This window comes from Centrocercus urophasianus, unplaced genomic scaffold, assembly GCF_019232065.1.
Source record: "Centrocercus urophasianus isolate 14NV4802_14NV808 unplaced genomic scaffold, USGS_Curo_1.0 seq_13, whole genome shotgun sequence".
In the NCBI taxonomy this organism is placed as follows: Eukaryota; Metazoa; Chordata; class Aves; order Galliformes; family Phasianidae; genus Centrocercus; species Centrocercus urophasianus.
The window spans coordinates 13,172,995-13,197,456 of record NW_024884475.1 but is presented as its reverse complement, the minus strand read 5'-3'; the positions used below and the strand labels follow the sequence as shown (position 1 = coordinate 13,197,456).

The 24,462-nt window shown below is 38.5% G+C and overlaps 1 long non-coding RNA gene across 1 annotated transcript in view; it reads left to right on the top strand.

Annotated features, from left to right (window-relative positions):
- The window catches only part of LOC122157303, a 59,377-nt gene extending 35,690 nt beyond the window's left edge, over positions 1-23,687 (top strand). Inside the window, exon 4 of the long non-coding RNA XR_006167832.1 lies at positions 23,606-23,687. This is a non-coding gene — a long non-coding RNA (uncharacterized LOC122157303). The remainder of the gene's footprint in view (positions 1-23,605) is intronic.
- Positions 23,688-24,462: the final 775 nt, after the last annotated feature.

Sequence of the window (24,462 nt, the reverse complement as noted above, 5' to 3'; positions counted from 1 at the left end):
GACCGTGAGAATGTCTGGATGCAAGTAGCACCTAGAGCTTTGCAACCTTAATTCTGGTCTAAGTCTTCAGTAATCTTTCATTGTCTAAACAAAAGCTATTAATCAATAACCTAATAAAATGTTAATAATACCAAGTGGTGAATAGACACTGATGACATGAGGGTTAGAATGGGCTCTGACACATTGTAGTCTTCTCATTCACCTGGTCCCTGGCACACAAAAGAAAGCAGCCTGTTCCTACCCCAGTCCTAACCACAGCAGTAACAAAGATGTGTCACAATCTATGAAATTGGTTTCATTAATTGTCCTGATTATTCTGCGATGTTCAAGCATGGATCTTGATGGGTACCCTGGAGCAGCCATCATTTGCATCTTATTATCCCCTTTCTGGTTTCTCAGTCCTTTCTTTGGACCTTCTTTTTGCCAATGCAGTCTTCTTGAAAATGAACAATTGCTTTGTTGTTTTTTTTTTTCACCACTGACTCTACTTTTGTTATATCAAGACAAAAAAAAAAAAAATTGTCTTTTTTATGGTTTCCTAGCTCATATCAGTCATGTATGGGATTTCTGATAGGTACCATTGATCTTGCAACATCCTCAAGTTGACAGTCTAGTCATTTTCTTGCAGCCCTAAGAATTAATATTAAATAATAATTATACGCTATAAATTATATATTCATGCTTCTTCCTTAGCACATAATATTTATTGTTTCTTGGCTGGTCTTCAGATCTCTTTGAGAGCAAAGTCTCGTAAGGTCTCACCAGATCATGATCTCTCTCAAAGGCTATCTCAACAATTCTGTGGAGAAGTATTGCAAAGTTTGAAGTGAATCTGAACATATACTAAAGGATAGTATTTCCTTTTACTTTTCTTTAAATTTGAGCCATGCCACTCAAGAGTAATTAATTCTGGCAAACATAAATTGAATCTAACCTTTAACTAAGGCTGAAAACAGTATAATTTCAGGGAAGTTGGTGAAGTTCAATCAGAACACAGCTAGGATAAATGAAAGAGAAATCAAGCCTGCTTTGCAAAGCAGCGAATAAAAAAAGTCTGTAATTACTCGCAGTATGATTGGTCCTTCTTAGTAATCGACATCAAACAACTAGATATATTCAAAATCTATTCACTTCCATGATACTTTCTTAACCCTGTATGTCAATAAAATAACATTGTTCTACCAATCACACTGCAATCAGCAGCTTCAGATTACAGCTTTTATGGTGAGAGAATGGATGGCATCCCTTTGGAGAAATAAAGAAAACAGGAAATATATTCATGGCACCATAAGCAGAAATTCAGAGTGGAAATGTTGAATTCATCTATTTAGTTCAGATGTAAGATTGTATAAATGTTTGTCATTATTTCTAGTGTAAAAATGAAGAAATGTTCATATAAAGAGAATTGTCAGAATACTCATTGCATTCCCATTGTCTGCAAAAAATGTGAGTTGGGATCCATTAAACACAAAAGAGTGAAAAGGTAACACACTTCCTGGTGATTATATCAAGATTAGTTAGAGCAATGTAGCAATACAGTACATACAAAAATGGTGTAGATTTATTTATAACCAATCTAAAATCAGTGCTGAAGAGAGATTTTAACCAAAATGCAAACAATGTGATCTAGGCTTAAGGAGAATAAGTTTTAATGGAGAAATGATGTTTTGTTTTACATAAATGCACAAATATGCATATCAATATTAAGATTCTTGAATTCAAAATTCACTGAAACAGTCCTCTTTTAAAAATTAAAAAACAACAAAAAAAAAAACAACAGAAAACAAAACAACAAAAACAACAAAAAACACACAAAAAAACAGGACCAGAAACCTTCATAAATTATTGGGACATACATGTAATTGTATTTCCACTCATCTGCAGTGGATCTGAGATCTGTTGAAAAGACTAGAATATATGTATCTCTAGCATTTGAACTGTACAGCAGTTGTGGTTCACAAACGGGTCACCCGCCAGGTGCACGTCCATTGACTCCATCACATCTTAGATGGTGTGAAACTGGCAGGTTGAGTTGCCTCACCAGCACATGAGGAGATAAGAATAAAGCCTTCTGAGCCAGTTAGAAACTTGCCAGGTGGCAGCCTTTACACTACAGTAGCCATCTGACAGATGGGAAAATGTATCAAGATGGAACAAATCCACCACATGGAGCAGTTTCCAAGCAGGCAAGGGAATTGAATTCATGTGCTCTGAATCCCACTTGAATGCCTTAACTACAAGACCATTCTTTTCCTTGAAAAAGGAGATCATGTTGGGAAAACATGGTATGGAAAGAGCAAAAATATAAGGCTTCGCATTAATACATATATTAATAATCTAACATAAGCATTACTCCGTCTTGCTCATATTTGCACAAAAATTTTAGAGAGATTTTCCTCCATGAAATGCTTGAGTTTCAGGAAGCGAATTCTGAAATATTTCAAGGAATCAAATTTCCAAATCTAGTCTAAAACTGAAAGTTCATATAAAAAGACATCCTGCTACAGATCTGAGAAGCAGTATTTTTCCTAGTTGTAAGGAACAGAGAAACATTCTCAGCACCAGACATTCTTTTCAGGTCTGAAATAGAAACCAACACGACCCTTAGGTTATCATGAACTCAATGGCTTTTTTGGAGGAGTGCTCTTTAGCAGCAGCTGATGCTTTCAGAAAAACACCACCATAAGATTTTTATGTTTTTGTATCAATTGTCAGATCCTAAAACTGAAATGTTATATGCCCGTAACTGCCTCCAACTTATTTATTTATTTATTTATTTATTTATTTATTTATTTACTTTTATTTCACCTAGAAGAGTTCATTGCATTTCTCAGAATTAGGCTACATTTCATGTGTGTTAGAAATGCTGGTGACCTCTTCTTTCATAAACTCTTGTCCTTAGAGAAGGCACTTGAAATTTGGCAGGAAAGTGAGAAATGTAATATTCACAGCTGCAGTGGACATTATCAGGAGCGGGGCTCTGAACATGTAAAATACTGCATCATATTATGTACTTGAAAAATACACCATTATTCTGTCTTTTACCTTGTTCTCTCTGCATTTTTACTTGCCAATTGCAGAATGCATGTGACACAACTCATCTTTCAAAAGCATGATGAAAATCAAGTTTGTGGGAAGCTGGAAGCGCATACAAATAAGTTTCGATTTAAAAATAAAAATTAATTATTCTGTTTGCAGAAGAAAGTAAAAATGGTAGAAATCACTACAGAGAACAAAGATGAAAATGTATTGAGTAACTATTGTCTAAATGAGCCTCATTCTCTGTACTGGGGAGAGATTGCATGGGATATGGAAATACAGGTGTGTAATGAAGACATGATAAAGATGTATTGTGATAGTACTTAAAATGTGAGACAGACAAAGGTAGGTAATGTTGCATTCATGAGCACTGAGAACAAAATAACCAGCTCTTCTGATGGCAGGTGGAGTTCTTAGGCATAAAAATGCCAACTAGTGTTACACATGGATATTAATTTCAGCTTCTTATCCAAAATCACACCTTTGATGTAAGTGGTAATCCAGACATGAAAATTACAGTTTTTTCATTATGTCTTCTCTATAATTGATCCATTTGGTTCAGATCCTCACTCCGTGCAACATTAAAACTGCAAACATTTGTACCTTGTTCCAACTGTGGCAGATCAGATCTTCTGGTCTCTCCCAAAAATATCTTTGGAAGTAGGAAAATTAGGATCTCAATCCTTCCCTTCAAAATCCCTTTCTTTTTTTTTTTTTTTTTAGACTTTCTATAAAGATTGTGCAGCACTATGAAATGCCTTAAAAGTATGTAAAGTGCGCCACATACCAGTGTAAATGTGTCAGCTTGGACCTTAGCAATGAAGTGTGTGTTTGCATTTTTGTGTAGTTTGTGGTGTGGAGTAATGATATACTGTATGGGAACTGCTGAGTCACGGCCTGAACCTCTGATTGATCACCTGAGGCGAGCCATGAGTCAGCCAGAGGAGCACAGGTGAAGGCAATTCACCTGTGCTGCCGGAAGGGGTGGAGCCTGGCTCCAGCCCTCCTAGACCTATTTAAGAGCTGGCTACCAGAGGGGAAGGATCTCTTCTGGAGATCACCTCTCTTGGTGTTTTCTGGTGAGCTCAGCCAAAGGGTAAGCTCTTCCACATATTCTCTTCTTGTGATCATTGTCTACTTTGTCTAATTCTCTTGATTATATTGTGATTATAACATCTTAATATCTATTGATTATACGTATACATTAAGAATTAAGGATTTGATCTGTGATGGTTATTTTAGTATCAAATGTTTCAGTTATCATACTAGTTTCTCAATAGCTGCCTTATAATCATCTGAGCACTAACATCTCTGCCAGAATTCCCTGATGCCTGTTTGCTGGCCATAAATAGCTGTATCACCAATGGCACTGCAAAGCTACGCTATAGTCCCAGCCAGGAACTCCTCCACAATTTACCTCTACATCAGTCTCAGAGGATTAGGAGCAACAGAAGCCAGTGACGGAGACTGCTTGCTGTGATGGAATGTCCCTCTTCATCTAGTGATGAGCACTCAGAGAAAGTTAGGCCTGGCAGATCAATAGAGCAATGTGCAATGGAGATCCATTTTTTCCATCAATCCTTCTACTGAAGATCTCAGGTCTTCTGGAAATCTCAGGCAGCTAAGAGAATGTCAACACCTCAGCAAAGTGTAGCACAAAAAGCTAATGGATACCCAACAGCATTTATCCAAGACATAACTATTCAGCTTTTGGGTTCAGCCTGACTTGTGAAGCAGGCATTACAGATACCATGGTCAGCTGCAGTGAGCCATCTCAAGCATATCTGATCTAATTGTTTTATACATAATGTCTCTCTCTCCTGTTATTGTGTCAGACATAAGGATAGCTTGTAAACATTAGGGAGTACTGTGGTTCCTCGGGAAATGTAATGGTCTTTTTCTTTACGTTTCAGATGGCCAAGCATGCTTGTCTGAACAACTGGACAAACCAGAGGAGTCCCTGACAGAGGGACTCTGTCTTTAAATAGCAAATTGAATTATGTGTAAATATAAGAAAAAGATCTAATGCTCATATAATGAGAACAATTTATCATAGAATGTTTTTTTCACTATACCTTTTCTGACATCGTACAGTGGGAACTTTTAAGGCATTCATGCCATTGCTCACTAAAAAACAAAACATCTAAAGAATATTTTTATCTCAGATAAACTATACCAACTTCCCTTTCTTCTACTGTGAGGTTGTTTACATTAAGAAGCCCTACGACTCAGTTAATCTTCACAACAGAACCATTACACCAGCAATAAAATAGGAAATGAGCACAGTGTAAACAACACTTCTATTCAGGGAGCCTAGAGTTGCAAAACAATTTTAGAGACCCATAGCCATTAGCAAAAACTAGCAGATTACCTGTGACAGCTAACCAGATGCATGAACAATATCTTTGACAGAGCTTTCACAAAGAACAGCAAGCTACATCTAAAAGAAGAAAACACAACATGTTAAAGGAAGGACAAGTAGGACGAACATTCCGGGAGGGTGAATATCAAAACTGACCTCCTAGGCGGCATGAAAATCATGGAAACTGCTCACAATGTCTCCGATGGGTGTCATCTTAAAAGTGCTAGAAAGCAGCTCTTGCTTGTCCCCTCTTACATCAGTCCCAGGACTGGGAGTAAAGGTTCTAATCCTTCCTGTGCCCAGCTGAAGATAGTGATAGCTGCTTTTTAGAAGAGAAACACCTAACTTTTGTTGAGGCTGAAGAGATTTTTGTGCCATAGTGTGTTGCTTACCAGGGATGCTAAGCTGCACACAGCCCAAGGAAAAGATTATTACTATTATTACAGTGAATACTACAGTTTTCATTATATTATAATATTATATATTATAATATATATATATATATATATAAATATATAGGCAAGTCTGGAAGCTGGATGGAGTGTAATATGTCGTGATTTATACCCTTTGTAGGTTGTACCCCTCCATGAGTAGTAGCGATAGCTTGGAGTTGCAGTTCAAACCTTTCTACATAAGAACTGTACAAAGAAGTCAGCAGTCCTTAGACTAGAGCTAGAGAGAGGGTTGAAGAGTGCTTGCAACAGAGCACATAAAATCTGTTTGAAAAAAACACTAAAATGGTAAATAGGATGTCATAGATCACTCAGGTAGTCACAATAATTCTAAAATAATTTTACCTGCAGCATGGCATAAAGCTATATGTCTAGTCCTCTGCAGAAAGTATTACTTATGCCAGTTTATATGCTGTAACTGTGATGCATAACTCTAGTTGCACTTGTTGTTTTTTGTTGTTGTTCCTTGTTTCTCTTTTCCTGGTGACGCTTGCATTCATGAATATTTTAGCACTTCTGTCAGAGATCCTTGTAGTCCTTGGATTTGATTATTATACTACAATTGCATGGGTGAATGCTGCAAACTGCAGGTCCTGGTCAAGCAGATTTTTGAGTGTCTGAGATGATTCAAGCCCTGAAATGTCTTAAATAGGTATCAACATAATTGACAAACTTAAGGCTTTGTCATCTTTGCTCTAAGCAGAAGCATGTTTGTACTTGAGCTTTGCTCACAGTAATTTATGTGAAGCCTGCTGTAATTATCAATGGCAACATGGTTACTGGTCATTTAAAATAAAGCACGAGGTCACATAAATTAGGAAAATCTCAGGATGGAAGGAACCTCAAGAGGTCTCTAGTCCAACTCCCTGCTCAGACCAGGGGCAGCTTGTGTTCAGCCCAAGTTGTTCAGGTCTGCATCAGAGGGGTTTTGAAAACATGCGAGGATGGGAGGGACCTCATAGCATCTGTGAGCAGTCTGTTCTACAGGTGAAAATTCACAGGGGAAAAAAGTTTCCGCTTTTCTCCATTCTGAATTTCTCTCGTTTCAGTCTCTGTTGTTCCTCATTCTCATGCATTGCTGTAAAGAGCCTGGCTTCATTTCCTTGATGTCACCCTTGTAGTCACTGGGGGCTGCTGTTGTATCCCCCAAAGCCACCCATTCTCTAAGCTGAACCAGTCCAGCTTCCCCAGCCTCTCCTCACAAGGCTCCAGTCCCCTCAATTGTTGCTGTCCTCTGTCATACCACTTTGCCAATGTATTTCTTATGAGGGGAAAAATGTAATTGCCAGAGGTAGCTGTCTAACTCAGTTCCAGGAAGTCAATGGGGCCTCATTTTTGACATTCCCAGATGATAGATAAATGTAGACTGAAAGTCACAATCGTTTGCACCTAAAGCTTGCTTTGAAGAGTAAAACTATCCAAAAAGAAACAGAAATGGTGTCACATAACTTACGCGTGCAATAACAGAGTAGTCTTCAAAGATAAAAACATATGAAACCCAGTGAATTTCTGATCTGCATATTTTATGGACAGTACTGATAGCAAGTTGCATATCTTAAGATGTCAAGGGTGGAGACATCTTAATTCCTTTAGGCTATTTCAGGATTTATTCTAGACTAGTTATTATTTTTTTTTTTTTTTACAATTTTTTTTTTAATCTTGAATTTCCTCCTCTAGGTTGCTCCATGTCCCTTGGTTACTCCATTCTTCTTGGGTTTGATTTTTGGAGAGAAAATTTATTTTATTCTTTTTGCAAGTTTCCTTCATTTTCATAGCATGCATTATAGCTCTACCTTATTTTATTGACTTATTTTCTTGATTTGTGAGTTTGGTAGTGGTTTCTTTTTTTTCGTTTTTTAAATTCATTTCTGTTTACTTGGGATCTATTTTTCCTCTGGACTATTTTCCCCCTTCCCAATTATATCTCTTTCTTTCATGCTGTTTTTCTTTGCTCTTGCTTTTCACTTCATTCCCCTGCTAGTATGTTTGTTTTTCAGATTGTGCAACTTCTTTAGGCTATGACTTCTATCAGCTGCCCATACTGAGAGGAATGATATACAATGGACTGGTCCTCAGGGACCACTATTTCAGTGTTCTGAGAATGCACCAAGGATTCTGGCAGACCTAATCATATCGCACAGTTTGATTGCAAAGAAGGGTTGTTTTCTTTCTCCCACCGCAGAGAGGTAGGTAGCCTGCACTGAATAAAAGAAAATTTGAATGACATCAGACAATTGAAATACTTTATAAATAATGGAACCACATCCTGGCTATACAAACTAACAATGTCTTCCTATTGTTGCTGAACTCCTCAGGAGCTACATTGAGCCCTCAGAAAGGCCCTTTCACAAGGGAGAATATGTGCACAGGAAAGCAGTTAAAGAAAATTAACTTTTTTCCCTCAGAGTTCTAGGGAGTTGATGTAAAATGGCAGCATGGGAACATATACCATAGGAACTGCTGTAACTGAGAAATGCGTTTATATAAATACACTCAACAGAACAGATGCTTGTAGATGCTTGGGTTATGCCTTATCATTATTTTAACATGGACCTTACTGAGATTCCTGCTGCTATTTAGGAAAACAGAAGTTCAGAGAAAAAGAAGACTATAAGGAAACTATTATTTCAACTACAAGGATTTTTTTCAGGGCTAGTTTTCAATGGCATGCCAACTGCACATGAACATTGAGTCACTTGGTCACCATGCTAAACAGAGAAATACTACCCCATAGAAGAAGTAGTAAGGCACAGATCACCCCAGTCAGCTACCAGTACAACCAGTGCTGAGGGCTGCCCTCTCCCATGGGAAGAGGGAAGAAAAGAACGTAGCAGCCAGGCAGAGAGGTGCTAGTATTGTGAGGGCAGTGTTGATCAAGTCATAATGTTTCATGGAATAAGATGGTTGTCTAGTAGATAAACCAGTAGCACGGAAGTTTAATTCTCCACTCTGCGGCCTACCACTGTCATGGTTCTATGTTTTTGTTTTTGTTTTTTTGTTTTTTGGATTTCAGTATTCCACATCAAAACATCATGTAGTGTACGGGGCATTGAAGTGTCACTGCCCCAATCCCAGGTACCTATCCCTGTACATTACAGCAGTCACGGGATCTGGCCCTTCCGGGTGGGGGGGGCGCTCTCTTGCTGCCTGGCAGTGGGTGCTGGAGGGTGCTTTCCTGGCCGTTCCAAGCTTTTCAGGTTTGAATCGGTCCCGGGAACTCTCTCTCTCTCATCTTGTCTGATTTATTAATCTCAATTTCAATTAAATCGTATATATTGTGTTATTTTGTATTCCAATATTGTAGTAAAATAAGTTTTCCTCCATAGATTGTTGCCGCTGTTCTTTTCCTCCCTTCCTTCCTTCCCATTTTTTTTGTGGGATTGGGGTGGGGGGGGGGGGGGAGGGCGGAGGCCTGTCGCCCCTGTCGCGGACATAGATTGATCTGATCAACTCCGTGACAACCACTTCAGTGGTGCTGGGGAAACCACAAGACCCTATGCTTTGACTGTCTTTAGGTTGTTGACTACTTTTCTTTTTAAAGGGTACAGGATTTGTGAATATTTTTCATCATCTGGATCTTAATATCATCACACTGAACCTTCCCATCTCTGGGACACAGAATCTCCTATCTCAATGCCCTGGAACCAGGGACATATGTCACTCCCAGGGGACCTGGGCTGGCTGCTGCAGACAGGTTGGGACAGAAGAGCCATCCTTGTCTTTTACATTGTTCTTTTCTCATCATACCACAGAGATGATGGAGTCTTTGGATATATAATTTATATATTTTACTGTGTTTTTTTAAAGAAGAAGGGAGGGACATCATTATGGCATTTATAGAACAGGGAAGTTGAAAAGAAAAAGCACTGCTCTGCATTTGGTACGGTAGCTCTGGCATAATTGGAAAACAGGGTGAGAAAGATAAAAGTCAGTTGACAGATAAATGGATATTTCTGTGAGAGTGTTCACAAGAAATTTCTTTGTAAACAAGATAATCTTCAGATGACCATACTGGGAATCTCCAGCTTAAAATGAGTAGTAATAGAATTTAGAATTTATTTGTGAACATCCAAGCATTTCATATGCTTTCATAAACATTGCCAGCTCAAAAAATGAGAGTTCATTCATTTCCCAAGTATTTGCATTATTGCCTGTCTACAACACCTGGGTTATTTCCTCATTCACTATAAGACCTTTCATCATCTCCTTATTTAATCTCAGAACAGCATGGGCTCCTACTTCCACTCATCTATCTTATGTGTTTAGTAGAAGCTGATAGTGAAATAGGAAGAGGAGTTAAAGATACAATTTTAATGAACAGCAATGATCAAAATATTTGGCACACTGTTTGGAGTACAAATTGGGGGCTATAATCTATAATGCTTTGCAGACTGCATGCTGTTGACTAGATAATGTCTATGTAATGTATATTCTTGGCCATCAAGGTGGCAATTTTTCACATGGGTGCTATTGTTCAGTTTTTTGAGCAAGATGCTGGAATCACAAACTACAAGACAAACGTGAATGGCATTTGTTACAAGCTTTTCCTCCAATACATGAAACTACACTAACACATTTCTTTTTAAATGGATTTGGGTTGCCTCTGGTAGCGCAGAGAGATTGATTCCTATGAAGTAAGAAAGCTCTGGTGTATCGCTTTATAAGACTAATATGACAACATGACAGACATTGCTTCATGTGAACATATTATTTATTAGATTATGAGCAAAACTGAACATTGCTATGTGTTGAAAGAAGAATAACCTGGCTGTGCAGGTGAGTGATTGGAAAAGTCCCTGGGGACATGTCACAGGAATGGCACAGAGGGGCTCTGTGTGTATTTTCTTGCCCCACTCACTGTGGTATTTGTCTATGCTTCAGTGTACAGCTTTTTAATTTTTTTTAGTCATAGATTTCATAAAACTGCTTAGATTAGTGAAGGTAGCTTTTGTCTTACATAGTAAAAAAGAGCTACTGCAATAAAGTGCTAGGATGGTCATGAATCTATTCCTGCTCTTCCGAGGGAAACTGGAACTCTGTGGAAGATGCATATATTCCCTCTTAAAGATTAAGAAAGAATTAGATTCATAAAACTAGTGATTCAGATCACCAGCTGAGCAGAAAACGATTTAGTACTAGGTAAAAAGAAATGTTGCACAAAGTCTGTTATAAATCCTACCTTTTTCTGGAACCAAAACCAGTAGTCCTTGCTACTGGCTTCACTTCCATGGCACATCAGGGCAGGGCTCTGCACTTTTACTTTCTGCCTGGGGACAGGTTTACTCACTTTCTTGGTAGAATGCAGCTCTGATATTCCCCCAGAATGGAACAAAGACACTAAAAAATGCCACATTTCTACATTTGATACAGGAGGATAATCAGTGTAAATTCTTAAACTTTCTAGATGAGCCACCAGATAAAGTCTCCATGGACTGGTTTGTGCAGGGGAAACAGAAGAAAAATAACTTAGACAGTGTTTGCAGTCAAAAAGATAGAGCAAAAGGAAAGAAGGAATACTCATTACTTCCTAAGGAGGCTGAAATACAGTTGATGTATATGTAACATTTAGGGATGTGGATTTGCTGTGGACTTGTTGTTAACTAGCATTAGAGGATAGTTGGACTTGATGATCTTAAGGGCTTTTCTCAAACTAAATGATTCTATGATTCTATAATTTAATAATCTGGCATCAGATTACTGATGGCATTTACATTTGCTAGACAATGGCAAAAGGCAGTCCTCAGTCCAGGAATGCCTATAACTTGTGATAGACAGAGATATTTTATCTCATGTGAAAGGCAGCAGCTACACCTATTTAGTTTCCAACCATGAAGGCTACTGGATGCAATGCAGGCAATGTTATTTACAGAAAATAGCTGGGCTTTCAATTCATGAGAGCCCCAGCCTTGCTCAGATGTTCTGAGGCTGTGGGGCATCCTCAGTGTTTCTCTGGACACATGCTGGAGCTCTGCCCTTGGCTCCCCTACATTGTGGTATAATGCCTGAAGCAGCAGTTAGGAGCGTTTCTAAACAACATAAGCATGTCAGTAACATCTTATTCTGTTAATTAACTGAAGCACTGCATCACTCTGTATCTATGTTGCTTTTGGGTCCAGAGTTCAAAGGTTTGCCATTATTTAAGATCCCAGCATCTCACTCACTTTAGAATAGGATAGACTCTGTCTCCCATTAGTCCCAGCCAAGAATTTCATTTCTGCACTTTACCTAAGTAAGTTTTTTCTATTATTTATTTACCTCACCTCAGTGTACATCCTCGTGATCATACATCCTCATTATTGTTCTGTCCTTTTATAAAACCTCCACCAAATTTTCTCTGCTTCTTGTTGATTGCATAAAGGACTCCTGAGTGTTGAGTAACCTATCAGCTGCTTTCTGAGTTTATTCTGAAGTGAGAGTGAGTAACTAACAGCAAAGCCACTATGGTATATAACTAATAAGAGTGAGAGCCTGCCTCTGGGTCTCATCTGCACTCCTATATAGTTTACCTTTATTGCCATCACTTCTTTTGAGATGAGATTTTATTCCAGTGATTCCATTCCTGTCAAACTCCCACCGCTGCTGCTGCCACCTCTGAATAACTAGCTTTGAGAAGTGCAGATGGGACCATTGACTAAATTGTCCCTTATTTTCCCTGAGCATTTGTTATTCATTGGTATTTTCTGAATAATCCGGATGAGTAACATTCAAGCTATAGACTGCTCACAAACCATTCACTCCTGCTATCAATGTTCATTACTCCTGTTGTGTGACTTGGCTGCCTAAGTTTCTGCTATTTGATTTTTAAACAGCAGAATAACAAGAAGGAAATATGACCATGAATTTTCACATAAAGCATCACTTTTTCTAAAATTCATTATTTTGAGACCTGTGCTATTCAGATACCTGAGAGGATTTCTGTTTTCCTTGGAAACGACTTACACCTTCTTCAGTCCTTCTGGGAAGCTTCTACTGACAGTGCCACCAGGATGAGCTTTTGCTTCCTTCATATCTGAAGACATTTCTTGATGTGTGGTAGCTAAGGAGCTATTATGGATATGTGTTAAAAACATGAGCGCAGCTCTCTTTGCAAGGTGTAGAAACACCTGTGTGCTCTAAAACTCCTTTGTATTTTTCTTCTCACTCCATTAATGTAATAAAAGATGTTGTGTCTCCTTATAAACTCTATTCACTTTCTGAGGGAGCACGAGGAAACTGGGGCATTTCCATACTGACTAGAATAGAAATTGTTGCATGAAGTTCCCCAAAAATCAGATGAAAATAGAAGCATTTATTTGCAGCTGCCACTGGAATGAAGAGATATGAAACTTTGTTAGTACTTTGCCAGAAACTAGAAATCAGCAGGGGGCAAGAGCCTTGTGAGCTCCTCCTGACATGGGGAGCTGATAAATGAAGGAATTGGTGCATTAGAAAAACGTCACATTTGGAAATACCAAGAAACTAGCAGGCATTACAGGCCATTGTTCAGGACTACTTTTGGTAGTCCTGAAGGAAGGGAAACAGAACTTCATTTGGAAAGGAGCAGTGCTGTAAGAAAATGGTGGTTCTGATCTTTTATCCAGTTCATGTTGCATCTGCTGAAGTAAAATCAGAGCAATGATGAGGAACCATGCAAAACTGTGAGCAGAAAACAGTTTTCACCAGATTTGGGGGTTGAAAGGCTTAAAAGGAAAAGTCTCTTGTTCCAGCCATCAAGAGCAAAAAGCTTATTTAGAGCATGTGGGAAAGTGGCTCAACGGTGCATCTCTGGCAGTGGAGAGTGATTTTGGAAGTGTATTTTCCCTGCAGTGAAACAGTATGATAGGGAGCAAGGAGCACTGAAGTTAGAGAACACTACATGTTTCAGGAGATGTGAACGTGCTTGTGACAAACTAGGGGCCATCTTTTGTTGTGCAAAGCAGCACCTGCCTTGACAAAAGGAGAAGATGTGAAGAGATGTGCTACGAGGCGCTACCAGCCTGTGTTTCAACACACTGGCAGAGCTACTTCTATTGCCATGCCTCCCGCTGGACGATAGCCTCTTCCAGGCAACACAGTGGTTGATGATTGCTTCTAGATATCCATTCTGGTCAGCCGTGAAGTCATCCCATATAGACCTTTCCCCACTGTGGGCAGTTTCCTTGAGGCAGAGGAAAAGTGAATCCATTAATTTTGAGATAGATGACCAATTGTTCATACATTTTCTGTGGTAACTTGCAATACAGGAGGCTTTAAAGAATTTTCCACACCTTCTTTTCATGGTATGTGAATCTATTCCTTGCAGAAAGCCTTGTATTTTTTCCTGAGACAGTAACATAAAAGTTTGTAATCTGATTTCTACTTGAGACAAAAAAAAAAAAAGACTTCATTTCTTTCAAGTCTCAGAAGAAACATATGGTGTATTTCAGTTTGCATGTACCTAAATTTGGTGGTACCTTTAGAGATGCAATACTATGTTTTAATATAGCTTCATGTCATCATCTGAAATATCTTAAAAGAAAACTGTGTATACATATACCAGCCAAACCTGTGTGCAAAAGATGTGCAGAAAAATTTTCAGTGATGTTGTCATGACAACAATGAAAGTCAGTAGATCACTGGTTAAAATTGCTCTGATTTGAAGCTTCTTTTGAAAAAATGGAAGCTGACTGCTCTGACATGTGATGTGTCTGTAAAAGCAAAGTGTCTTGCCTTTCAGGAAAAGACCATAACATATTTTTCAAAGTATATGTTGATTTATTTGAAGCTTACAAGTGCCAAGTTATACCTAGTATTCCAATTAAAGAACACAAATCTCTAGCAATTAGACTGAAATAAATTAGTTCCTGGATTTTCTGGGAACACAATCTCCCCTGAAAGTTTTTTGGAGAACTCCTTGTTTCCATCTTGCCACTGAGAGATTCATAAATAAATTAAAGATTTGTCCTACCATTGAGTGATTCAGAATTCTTCAAGAACAGTTTATAGAAAAGTGCAAAGTTTTTAAATGGCCAAAAATATCCTGTTTATTTAGCACTCTGGCATCAGATAAACATGGGAAGCAGAAAGCAATTTTAACCAGAACTCATTGACTTGCAATGAGGACTGTGCAGGAGACAGATGTTCCGTTTCACAAAGAATTTTGTCGTTTCCAATCTTGATTTTGTTCTGAATCTGAATTAAATATAATAAAATATGGAAAAGACAATACTGAAAAGTTTTCACAAAAACATTTCAGTTTGCTTTTACCCATTTTTATTTTCCCTTTGTTGCATTAGGTATCTCTTTCCCTCTTCCCTGTTTTCATGTCAGTGATCAGTCCTAACCCCGGCTATTCATTCTCCTTTCCAAATACCTTCTTTAATTCCTCATTCTCTAGTCCAGTCCTTAATCTTCTTACTCCACTGATACCATTTTTGTCAAAGCTTTTCTAAAACTTTTGCTGTCTCACTTTTTCCCCAGCTCTCCATCCTTGTTCTCTGAAGCTTGGCAGCTACTTCCAACACTGCCAGCTACACCCAGCATGAAAGCTTGTGTTTTCTTCACTTTTCCTGCCTTCCGTGTAGGAAAAATCCTCCGTGGATTCACCATGTTCTCCTTTCGTTTTTTTGCCATCTCTCAGTCGCAAGCACAAATATAATCACCACATCTACATTGACTCATTAACCGATTTCTCAAAAAGAGCTCACTCTTACCATCTACATCAACAGGCATGCCTCTGAGTTATCTTTGAGCCAATCAATGTCTATGTTCCTCATTCTGTGGCGCAGTTTTCATTCCAGGGAAATGGAGGAGTTCTACCACCATTCAGCATAAGTTTTGCTTTCTGCTTCCATAGTTTTCCAAAGACATAATTTTAATGCTGGAAATGTATAGTTTTTAAGTTATAGAGGAACAGAAAATAACACACAGATAAGACAGATAACACACAGAGTGGTTAGGCACTGGAATGGGCTGCCCAAGGGCATGGTTGAGTCCCTGTCCCTGGAGGTGTTCGAGAAATATTTAGATCTACTAAGGGACATAGTTTAGTACTGGTGGTAAGTGGGAGGTTGTACTGGATGATCTTGGAGGTCTTTTCCAACTTTGGTGATTTATGATAAGAATATGATAAGAATTTCACCATTATTCTTCTGATCATATTGAGGGCTGTGCTGCAATCAGGAATCCCAGCACATCATAACTAGAACCTGTGTACACAAAATATAGAGAGAAGGATTAAAATAGACTTGCCTAAGATCACACAGCAACTCAGTACCAGACTGATTTAAATTATATACTTAAACATAAGCATACAAGGCATACAAAACCCATATGCAATGATTAACATACCATCCTACCAACTCTTTACAGAGTTAAGAAAAATAAAAAGAATAATTTTAAGCTTCTAAAATTCAGTTCTGAGATCATTCTTGGAAGTAAAAATCTTGTTCTAGAATTTATTTTATGCTTCTACTCCTTTGGGAGCAGATTTGTAAAAGTGGCCAGGCATCTAAAAATGATGGCAGATGCCCAAATATATTTCTAAAAATGCTCTTATAAATTCTGTCACTCCATTCTCTGTAGCGTTTAGGACCTATGTTCATTTTTTTTCCTCCGATCTTCTCTTCTTTTCTTCAGTATTATTTCGTTTTATCTTTTCTATTTGTTTTTGCAATATTTCATGAGAGAAAAGTAGTCTTCCTACAATAAGCACTACCAAATGTCAGGATGGTCTGAGGCTTGAAATATGAAGTTCCTTGCTATGGCAGGGCTGGAATGATGAATTTCCTAAATTAGAACTGAAAGTGATCAGAAATGATGAATGGATTCTCTGCAGAAGGTTCATACACAGGTTTCCACAGCAGGGTTTTAAGTGCCTTCTTAAGCAAAGGCATTTTGGCTTCATGATGTCAAAACTTGGTACTGCACCTGAGCTAACAAGTAGTCTAGATTTTCAGTCCTTACTTCCTAGAACTGCTTGGCTCAAAGGAAGCAACTTCTACTTTCCGTAGTAGTGAGAGATCACAAACTCCATAGGGACAGATTCTTTAGCAGGTTCTGTTGTGATAGGACAAGGGGAAATGGTTTGGACCTAATAGAGGGGAGATTTAGATTGGATATAATTTTTACAATAAGGGCTATGAGGTGCTGACACAGGTTGCCTAGAGAGGTGGCGCTTGCCCTCTCCCTGGAGACATTCAAGGCCAGGCTGGATGGGGCTCTGAGCACCTGATCCAGCTGTAGGTGTTCCTGTTCATTGCAGGGGGGTTGAACTAGGTGACCTTTAAGAAGCCCTTCCAAGCCATATGATTCTATGAGATGAACCTGATTTATTTGGCTCTGATAGTAGCTCACTCGCTGATTCAGCAAGCCATAACGCTACTGGAATAGCATATATTCTTCCAAACCCTCAGATAAAAGCTTCTCTGAGGAATGCAAAGAATGATGATGAATGTTCCTGACCCCATTAGAGTTCTGGTTTTCTTCAGAAGCAGCACTGTTGGTTTGGTGATGTGTTGTCCATCCAAGAGCAGTGATTGTGACTTCTGGCTGCAGAAAGCAGCAAACAGCTTGTAATGAAGCTGTGTCAAGATCCGATGGGCAGCCTCACTGATTATCTCTTCCTGTGCAGGGAAGAAAAGGGAAAGTAATTAACTTCAAGCCCAAACCAACACCATTACCTTAGCACTGGCAGAGTTGGCAATGTATTGGTGCTGTTCATTTATAATAAGTAGCAGCAGTCTCCTTCTGTGTCCTAGCTGGGCACTTTAGCTGTGAAGATTGGATTAAATAGTGTCATACAGGCATTGCTACCCACAGCATCTGACGGCTTTGATGTAAATGAAACAGGAAGCCAACACTCTCTATAGTGAGCTGATGTGCAGAGAAAGTGAGATCTGTAGAGATAGGATTAAATTGTGGGAACTTTGTGGGTGTTAAATGAACCTGCTTTGGAGGGCTGCCAAGGGAGGAGATGCAGGGAAATCTGATGAGAGATACCAGGCATGAGAGTTAATTGTGTTTTGGAGGTTGGAGAAAAAGCTAAAATTAAACCATTATCAAAGAAAAGCCTTGGACAGTTTGTTTTAAAACAGAGTTAATGGCTGGAGCCTGTAGAAAACCTAATTAAAAGGGAAAAGAAAACAAATGAGGTTTAGGACTGTGGCAATGCATTCAAAAACAGCTTTATATATGGATTTTCAGCTGTTCCCTGCTGCATTTCTGTGACTAAAAAGGCCAAAAAAAAAAGAAGCAAAGCACATTAAAAATGGTTTGTAATGAGGTAAGAGCAAGGTGCAGCACAAAGCTCCATTGCTTATTTTCATCATCAGAAATGACAATTTGAAAACAGAATTTCCTCTCTCAGGGCTCCCACTGCCCTGAGATGGAATGTGTGCACCATAATTTTCCTAAATCCTCTGCCTATGGATGGCAGTTATACCATCCAGCTTTACATGTCTGTCCTCCAGATGTTTACATCTAAACATATCCCCCTGACCTACCTTACATTTGAGTGAAAGAGATGGGCATTTTTGAGGTGCAATTCATCTGGTCTCAATAGATACTTGACAGCACGAACAGCACATTTAAAGTACCTACCCTGCACTTATTTATTAAAGGAATGCAGACAAACACCTTTGGTGTAATATATTCACATTTGGTCAGATTTAATACAGCTATGTGAATATGGAAAGGATACTTAGCAGGAATTTGAGCTAGTTTCTGGCTTCCTCAGAAATACAAACCTGAGGGAGAAGCAAGGATGATAGCTTTTCCCTACTGCTGTGCTCTCCATTTTCTGTGCTCAGTGGGGGCTGAAACAGTTTCCAACAAAAGTTAAGCCAAAACTTGAAACTTCTCAATAGTTTTGAGTTGCCTGGAAATACCTCTCTTCTTCAAAAGTGTGTCTGCCTTCGTGGCCTGGCACTGCACAAAGCACTCCCTACAATCTAAGTCCCCAAATTCAGTCTTATACAATTCCCTGGACCAGCTCAAAGCCTCTTGCTTTGTTTGAGGTTCACTGAAATGGAAGCTGATTTGGCCTACCCCAAACCCACCTAATGATTGATTCTTCTTTATACAAAGCTATGATGAGAGAGGTTATAACCAGTCATCATAAATGTTTCGAGTCACTTGCTATTACGCACCAGCATAATTTTATTATCTTTGGAGTTGTTCTCCGTGTTCTAAGGAACATATTACAGCACCAATGTCATGCATAGACAGATGCTCCATTAGCTGCTCTAAATTACCATCTATTACAAGTCTGCTGTAGAGATGAAGATAAATGATGAATGTTTCTGGCTGCATCAAACCACATTGAAATAAGCAGGGATTAGATATGATGAAAGGCCAGCAGCCTATCGAATATACTGACCTGTCTCTGATAACTGCTAATATGGGCTTCTTCAAAATCAGGTAAAAATAATATTTTAATAGTTAACTGTAGAGTTAGAAAGGCTAATCTCCCACAGTTACTGGTTATTGTAGATCTTAGGCCAGGAGATATCTGTGTTCCTCCCTAATTTAAGGTTCATATCCTTCTTTATTTCTGTCTAAATTTGGATTCAGATGCCACCTCCTTTGGTTCAGATGCCTCCCATAAATTCTTCCTGTACTGAATCATTTTTATTGCCTATTTCTAAGTCTCCTTTCTTCTTCTGCAGAAGCAACATCACACAGTGGTCTGAGACCTGAAGCTCTTTTTCTGGGTAATAGGACCCAGAAAAAAAAATTTTGCTAAGTACATTACATGTTTTAAGCTGATGAGCTCAACCTTTTTTTTTTTTTTTTTTTTTCTCATAGGTATTCAAAGAACAATTACAAACAAATATTTTCCTCAAACTATTGTTACAGCATTTAATCTTCATCATCTCAGGCAATGTCAACTTGAGATGTCAACTTTATTTTGAAACATCACAACACTGTCACATTTAATTTTTTTAACTATTATTAATCCAAATATAAATTGTCTACATTAAAAACAACATCGATAAAGTGAACGACAATGTAATAAAAATGTCGCAGAAAAAAATGGTTGTTTGTAAATTAGCTGTGGTGAATTATGGACTGAACTATCACCATTTTTTCTCTAACCTTTTTAGATGATCAAATAAATAAAAAAGTAGAGAAAATCTGAGAAAGAAAGGGATCAATCATTGGTATTGTTAGATCCAAGCATGCAGATATACCTAAGGATCTCATTCATTGATACTTTCAGAAGTATCCAAATACATAGAATAGGATCACCCTTCTCTATCTTTTAGACATGACATACTCAGGTATAAGACTGATGAACACCTCTAGGGGCAACTGTGCTCTCCTCAAGAACAGCTGAGGTTCAATATGGTTTATCTCAGCTGTAGCTGTAATTTGGGCTGATTCTGCTACTGATCACCTGGGAGAATGCTTACTCTCTTCTGCTGGCATGGTCAAAGAAGCACTGGTCACAGCATGACACAAGGGAGGAACTGCTTACTTACTGAGGTGGGACTGTGACTGAGTCACCTCTAGGCTGCAGGACAGAGCCACGGGAAGAGCTTCAGCGTGTCAGAGAGTCAATAAAAGGTCTGCCGTTGGTTTCAAAACAAGAATTTTTTCAGTTTCTTGTTGGAGACTGCAAAATAGATCATACCAGAGCATGAAAGTTTTCAAGTCCAGAAAGCCACAGAAGAGTTAAAAGAGCTGAGGACTTACTGTAAGGGTTACAAAAATAACAAATGTTTTTCTACCTTTCTATTATTTGTCATGCAGAATTAAGCCACCTAGAATAATTAATTCACAAAGGCTGCTTGTGTAAGTGCTGCCAGACACAGCTTGTTGAGCTAAGAAAACTTCCGTAGCAAATCTTATCTGTTAGAAGGGAAGGTTTTTAGTAGGTTTGAATAAAGACAAACAAACAAACAAAAAAAAAAAAACAGCAATCAAGAAAATGTATGCTATTATCAGAAATATTTGCACTGATTATACATAATCTATAGAGAATGATTTATAAACTTTTCTTATGAACAGTTGTTTTTCTTAGTAGATTGTTCTCTTTTCAGAGAAACAAATGCTAAATCTAATTTTTCTTTCTTCCTTCTCTTCTTCCTTCTTTCTTTCTTTTCTTTTTTCTTCACTTTCTTTCTCTCTCTTTGTTTTTTTTTTTTTTTTTTTTTTTGTTCTGATCCTTCCTTCCTTTCTTCCTTTCTTCTCCCTTAATTCTTTGTTTTTCCTTCCAGTGTTCTAATACCTTTTATAATTGTTGTTCTCATCTTCTGTGCATTACATATGTTCTCACATGGAAACCACTGTTTGATCAGTGTACATATACACCAGGCACGGAGAGGCTTTCCACGAGAAAACAAAAACAAAAAAAACAACAACAAATTTTTCGCATTAGGAATGCAGCTGCAAGAGGAATAGAAAATGGGGAAAGAGGTGACTTCTGCTGTGTTTTCTATGTTGAGGTCAATAAAGTTATTCCTGTGATCAAGAAAGCAATTCCACAAGTTGAGAACCAAGATATATGGGAAGGGAAGGGAAGGGAAGGGAAGGGAAGGGAAGGGGAGGGAAGGGAAGGGAAGGGAAGGCTGGTATGCATGGGCAAGAGGTCTGTCTTCACACCTGGATGACTGGAATGTCCACTCACACATTAGAAGCAGAATTTCTCTCACAGAGATTTCCTTTCCAATCTTCTGTTTACTTTCTATAATCTACATTCTCTCACATGTAGCATGTAGGCATTTCTAGGTTATTAATGTACTGTGCCAGCAGCCAGATTTTTGTTTCTCACAGGTATTTATGAGAACATATCTCCGATAATCTATGTTCAGTCACTGTGAAAGTACAGTTTCAAATTTGCCCTTGAAATGTGAAACAATCAATTTTGGCAGCATTTGTTCTTCCCTGTCAAGTATATTTCTCTTTCTAAACTCCATAAACAGTTTAAGAATAATGTCTTACGACAGTGCTGCTGCGATCCAAGAGAGTCTCCTTTGTTTTCTAATTTGTCTTTCTTTTGTTCAAACCAAGGGATAAGGAATCTAGCAGCTACCAGTGGCAGCATCTGGTTTGATCATCTTATCACTGATTGGTCCTGTGATTAGTGCAGACAAGCAATGGAGAAGGTAGTTCTAGGTAGTATTTCTAGTTGAAGGCAGCTTCTAGTCCATCTGTTACTTGATATGGCCACTTACATATGCAGCTTCTCATCTTTCTGAGGGATCCTCCTCAGAGGCAGAGTAGTATTTTTCTGGGTTTTATTAAGGAGACGATGTAGCCTTCTTTTGTATTAACTCAAACTGTAATGTTTGCTTCCTGCAGTAGACACCAAGCTAGTTTGTCAGAAGGTTAGCCTACATACCTCCACTTTCATTGTTATCAGCCCAAGTCTGACAAATAACTATTTAAAGTATTGTAGTGCTCGTGTAAAGCCCAAGACTAAGTACAGAAACTTTAGTTTTACCATTGAACAAATACAGCAAGATAATCTGAATTTTCCTCAAACATCAGTGGACAGGCAAAGTAAATACTGACAAAAAAAAATCACATAGTGGTAATTACATAGAAGAAAAACAATTAAAACCATGTTTCTCTAAATATTGTTGGAGACAAACAGCTGGAAAAGAGTTATTTTAGAATCATAGAATCATAGAATCACCAAGGTTGGAAAAGACCTAAAAGATCACCCAGTCCAACCGTTCACCTATTCCCAATAGCTCCCACTAAACCATGTCCCTCAACACAACATCCAGTCTTTCCCTGAACACCCCCAGGGTCGGTGACTCCACCACCTCCTTGGGCAGTCCATTCCAGTGCCTGACCACCCTTTCTGAAAAGTAATTCTTCCTAATGTCCAGCCTGAATCTCCCCTGCTGTAGCTTGAAAGCTGCAATTCTCACTCAGATAATGCTCAGCCTCAGAGACCACAACCAATATTGTATCCAGAGCACCACATTTCTGACCCTGTTTTTTATTTCCCGCTTTTCTGCCTCCTTCCACCCATACCCAAAGTAATATTCAGTGAAACTACCCACCTTCACGGTCATGATCTGCTTTGACATTTGTTTTATGGATGAATTTGTCTCATTCCTAATTGCCTGATAGATTGAGCTCAATCAGATCAGTTTTAAGAATAAATTCAATTTATTGATAAACTAAATCACAGAGATTAACAGTATGAGCTCAAGCGAGATATTGTGAGAATGCTACAAGCTGCTTGCCATATTTCTATCAAAATAACATCAGCTCACCTATGGAAAACCCTGGTTTGGTTGTCATTTTCCAAATTGTCAGCATACATACTTAATTAGCCAGACCATTCCTGTTAGCACAGTGTATACATTAGTAATATAAATATCAATCAATCTGATGTTCCTGTTTCTGAGGATTATGTCTGCAGGACTTTGTCCTCCACCATGATATTCAAATGGTTTGTTTTTATCACAGTTTGAAGTGGTTGCAGAAAAGTGGACTATCCTGTTCTGCTAAGTGCTGACAAAAAGCAGCAGGATCTAATAGCTGTAGTAAGGTTGACGCAAGTGAGTAAGGCATGCAAGTTGCTGCTCTACAGAAACCTGCCATGCTTTAAAGGGAGAATGGTAAAATTATTAACAGAACTGCAAGAGCTCATTGCATAGGGCTAGGTTTGGTGAGAAAGATGTTGTCTCAGTTCTTTTTATTTCGTGTAGTGGTATAAATAAACCCAAGCAAAAGCTTAATTCAGTTTGCACTTCAGATCTGACATTCATTTTAAAAGACTATTTTGGAAGACATGAGTGCAACCTAACTACCTATCATTTGTCTTCTCCAGGGACTCAAGAGTTCAGTTTGGTCTGGAAATGGACCCCACCTTTCAGCAATGGCATACTAAACAGGAGACCGGAACTTCTGAGAGGATGCTGAGGAACCAAAGTGAACAGCACGGAGACAATCCCCAGCAGCTAGACTGTCTGCTTCTAGTCCTAATGCATTTAACTGGAGCAGAGAATACTCTGCTGGCCCTGTATGAATATGCATTAAGTGCCATTTTCAGTACATAACAGCTTTTTAGACAGCTGCTCACCCTTATTGTCTTGCCTGTTGCAGTTTCCTTTCCACTGTCTATCCTGAAAAGTTAAATATAGCCATCCGAGATGCAGCAGTTCTGAAAAGGTACCACTTGTTGGATGTGATGTGTTCTTTTATTCTCATCAATTCCTCATTCTTTTTGAACCTGACGTATAATCCCCTGTAAATGGCTCTCTTTATCCTGCAATTTGGAACTGTTCCACTTGATAATTTATGCTATCGTCACTAGTTAGCATGATCCCTAATCTCAGTAGCTTTTATCAAGCTTTTTTATCAGACGTACTGCTTTGAGTTGTTTGTATTAATAATAGCTAAAAGCACTAGCTAAGAGCGATGCTGTCTGCTGCCTCTGCCCAGCCTCTCCAGGCACTGACCTTCTCTCTTGTACAGAGCAATGGCTAATGAAAAAGCACCTCCGCCTTTTCTTGTTTTCAGGTTCACACATCCTTGAACATATACTAGTTTAAAGTTTGTTTGACATCTTAGATCAGCTGAAGGTTGTAAGTAATTTAAAGTCATTCATCTAAGTCAGCACCTAAAATGAAAGAAGTAATGGTTTATTCTGTAGGGAGTTACTTGTGAGCAGCTAAAAGTGTGTAA